A 4,280-nucleotide genomic window follows, 5' to 3' on the forward strand; every position below is an offset into this window, starting at 1 on the left:
AAAAAAAAAATCCATTGAGGTGCCAGCCCCTAAAGAGCAAGCCAAAAAGATTATCCAAAATTTGAGAATGTAGAAGGAGAAAGAATGTGTCCTTGAAGGTTTGGCTAATTTTGAAGGTGTTTTGATGCTCTTATTATACATTCATGCTAGTAGAATTCATGTCGTTTTCTGATGTTGAAATAAAACATTGCTTCCTTGAGGCAGTATACGTATGTACTCGTTTTACTTTCTTTTATGTGTGATATTTATGGTTATATTTGTTCACTGTACTTGTATACTGTTTTATTATATTTATTTACATACTTGTACTTCTACATAAAATAATAAGTACAATGCGATAGATATTTACATTTATATTTATATTTATATTTGTGTACTGTACGAGTATTTATATATCATATTCATTATATTTACATATATATTTATATTTATAAAGAAAATAATCCGCACATTGCAATAAATATTTGTAATTATACTTATATTCATATTTGTACACTACATTTATATATTGTACTTAATGTATTAATGTATAAATTTATACGTGTACAGAAAATAATGAACACTTTGCGATATCTTAATGTAATTCCCGATAAGTAAGAAAAAATACATTAATATGCTCACACATACCAATACACAATGTTCAGAGCGAACGTGTTTTCAAATATAATGAATCTTGTTGCAGATAGATTTACACGAGACTTGCATACAAAAATACACTAACATACAAAAATAAACTAACATATACACAAAGATTTTGAGTCGCGTGGCACTTAATTCTATATAAGACTTTAAAAAAAAATAAAAAGTAAAAAGTAACGCAGTGCCGGCATAATTCATAAACTCGTAATATATTGTATAATGTTTTGCATATATCCATCTCCTGTTTCTTTCCCTTTCACCGTTCATCGTGCCTTTAAACATGACGTATTACAAGTATTTTCTTTTAACCAATTGCTTATCCGCAGCTTCAAGGAATGGTGAGTGGAGGAAAAGAGTGCTAAGTACCCTTTACACCTTAAACTGATTCACTTTTTACAGGAGTAGCTCTTTTTTTTCTGATTCCCTTTTAAATTTCGGTTTTCTCAACGAATGATTAAGGTTTGTTTGCCAGCATTATCACGACCGCGCCTTCTACTGTTTGGTTGTCGAGGAAAGTCACCAGGAGGTTGCGTATTCTTTCGTTTCATGAATAACAACACAACACTTTATAGCAGCATGATAAAATACATGTACTAAGGAAGGAGACATGACAAGAGTAATGTTGTTACAATAGGGCTTCTTTTTTTTCTGAAGTAGTCTTAGCATCTTATCGACGTGTTTCTCGTGGTTGAATGCCATAAATATTTACAAGGAAACAACTTACGTGTTCGCTACAGAGGCTTTGATTGATAACTAATAAAGGAGGATAACTGCGACTTTAGCAAGACCAGCAGGAAAATATCTCTTAACGTAATCACTTTAAGGAAACACGTGCACTGCCGCCGAGACCAGTAATAAGAGGTATAGTGTATGAACAAAATACGAGTAACATTAGCAATAATAATCTCGAGAGATGCCCAGGTATCTAAAATGAACACTAAGTTACATATCTTTGAAACCTCCTAAACTATGGACAACTAAACTAATAAACTAAAACTGCTAAACTATTACAGTGAAAACCCAGCAACGCATGTTTGAAAATCTACAAAAAATGTAGACTATTGAATGAATAACCTCAAGAAGTTGCCAGACATTTTCTTATAATAGAAATACACATCATTCAAAATATCTTCCAATTATCAATTACGAAATCATCTTGGAAATTCACGAGTAATCCCTCACGTGAAAAATTCATATCTAAGATAAATTCAAAATACGTCAGATTACCGAGTATTTCCTAGAGGGAAGTCACGTCAATATACATAAGTTAACTGTCACGCCAGAACACACTATATTTTTCCTTTTCTATTCACACTGCAGATAACAAGGCAGTCCGGAGAAAAGCATTTATCTAAAGGCAAAACATAATGCCACTTCAAAATGACAAAAATGGGAGAGTCGGCTTAGCAACGTTAATTCAATCTCTGTAGCTGCCGTGATGCACTTCTTCTCAAAGTGTGTGATTACTGGAGATTGCGAGATAACCTGAAGAGCAAAGGAGGGGACGGTGCTCAAGTGTTGCCGATATAGTGGATGAAAGAATGAAATAAATCCAATTCTTAGGTAGACTGACTTAACAGACATGAATGTTGAATAATATTTGGACAATGGAAGCGATGAGGGGCGGGGGAAAGTGCCGGCATGAAATGGAAAAGAAAAGGAACTGCAGTGAACACGATGACAAATAGTAAGAGGTGACACACACACACACACACACACACACACACACACACACACACACACACACACACACACACACACACACACACACAGACACACGTTTGTGTTCATGATGCTCTGTAAACATACAAGTTGGAAATCAAGTGTGAGCTAACCCTGAGCTTAACGTCTGGGCTATTTACACCGTTTATTGTTTTCTCACTCCCCTAAAAAAAAAATAAATAAATAGATAAATGAATAATAAAAATAAAAATAAATAAAATACATGGTCAGAGGAATCTAAAAAAAAAAAAAAAAATATGATGCGATAAGGAGCGATTCTGTGACAGCCTTTCCCTCTCAGGTGACGGCAAGGGCAGCCGCCAAACCCCAGAGAAATGGTGTGGTCGGAGCGTGTCTGGGCGGCGCGGCGCCGGACGAGTGGCAGCATTTCATCAACTTGGGCCACAAAAATCGTGGCATGCAAAACTGTGCTCGCTGTCACTCAGGCCCGGAAGGCTGAAGCCTTCCCATTAGGCACACAAATTAACAATTATATTATCCGGTGCAGCTTTATATCTACATGTGTCCAGGATGTATGATGCTTATGTATGTATGGTTATGTTCTTGCTCTGCACTCGCTGATTAGATGACCATATGGAAAATTCATTTCCCTTAATATCCACAAATAGAAACTGCCTCATTCCCGCACACTTTTTTTTCCCCTTTCCCTAAGTGAAAATGGCCAATGCAGCAATATAATATCCGAATGTTGTTATATATCTACATATCTGTATATCAACGCACATTTTTTTCAATTTTTGTACATATTTATGTACATACGTGATTAAGCATGAGTGTGTAAGTATATACGTAGACATGTGTGCAGGGAAGCAAGGGCCGGTGGAGAGTGCGCGGCTCACCTTTCAGTGACAGTCAAGTGCAGGGAGGGAGCCGCGGGATCTTGGCCACAGCTCGTTTCTCTCCCTCCAGCGTCTCCCTTTCCTCCCTCGTCCCTCCCTCCTGGACGAGCAGTCACTCCCACCCCGGACCTGCATGGCTGATGGCGCCCCGACCGCTGCCACCCCACTCACCACCTGCAAATAGGGACGAGGGAGTCACCTTGTTATTTATGGAGCGTCCTCGGCACAACAGTTAGTGCGAGACATGAGGCGACGAGGGGAAGGCGGCAAAAAGATAAAAAGAAGGAAAAAATATAAAGAAAAATAAGAAAAAAAGGCAGAAAGGAGCAGAAACTATATATGAATATACTGTATGTATGTACGTATGTATGTATGTATGTATGTATGTACGTGTGTGTGTGTGTGTGTGTGTGTGTGTGTGTGTGTGTGTGTGTGTGTGTGTGTGTGTGTGTGTGTGTCTATATATATATATATATATATATATATATATATAGAGAGAGAGAGAGAGAGAGAGAGAGAGAGAGAGAGAGAGAGAGAGAGAGAGAGAGAGAGAGAGAGAGAGAGAGAGAGAGAGAGAGAGAGAGAGAGAGAGAGAGAGAGAGAGATCGGCAGAGGATTCAGCTTTTAGTCTTCGAGAATCACAAGAATCAAAATACTCTCTCATAACCACAGGGGCGAAGATGCTGCGCGGCCACACACACACACACACACACACACACACACACACACACACACACACACACACCACTACTTCTATCACGGCCGCTGTGTGTGAATTTACTGGTCAGCATTTTCATTTCTCCTGTTTGTTTTATATACTTCATATTTTCAAAACAATATTTTGTATAGTTTATTTTATTTGCAGCCACTACCTTAAATATATTTATCACAGCGGAAGGGCACACAGCACATTGACTTGTTGAGGGAGAAATCACACACACACACACACACACACACACACACACACCTACGAACCAACACAAACAAAACACACCTTTCACGATAAGAGATCCTTGTGACTCCCTATCACAGTAAAGTATATGAACGCTTACAAGAAAA

General features: G+C 37.9%; 1 long non-coding RNA gene across 1 annotated transcript in view; it reads right to left on the bottom strand.

The window, feature by feature from the left end:
* LOC135109409 (uncharacterized) overlaps positions 1-3,625 on the bottom strand; it is a 53,683-nt gene extending 50,058 nt beyond the window's left edge. The window contains exon 1 of the long non-coding RNA XR_010272696.1: positions 3,222-3,625. This is a non-coding gene — a long non-coding RNA (uncharacterized LOC135109409). The remainder of the gene's footprint in view (positions 1-3,221) is intronic.
* Between the last annotated feature and the right edge of the window lie 655 nt (positions 3,626-4,280).

Source organism: Scylla paramamosain, chromosome 18 (genome assembly GCF_035594125.1).
Source record: "Scylla paramamosain isolate STU-SP2022 chromosome 18, ASM3559412v1, whole genome shotgun sequence".
NCBI classification, from domain to species: domain Eukaryota; kingdom Metazoa; phylum Arthropoda; class Malacostraca; order Decapoda; family Portunidae; genus Scylla; species Scylla paramamosain.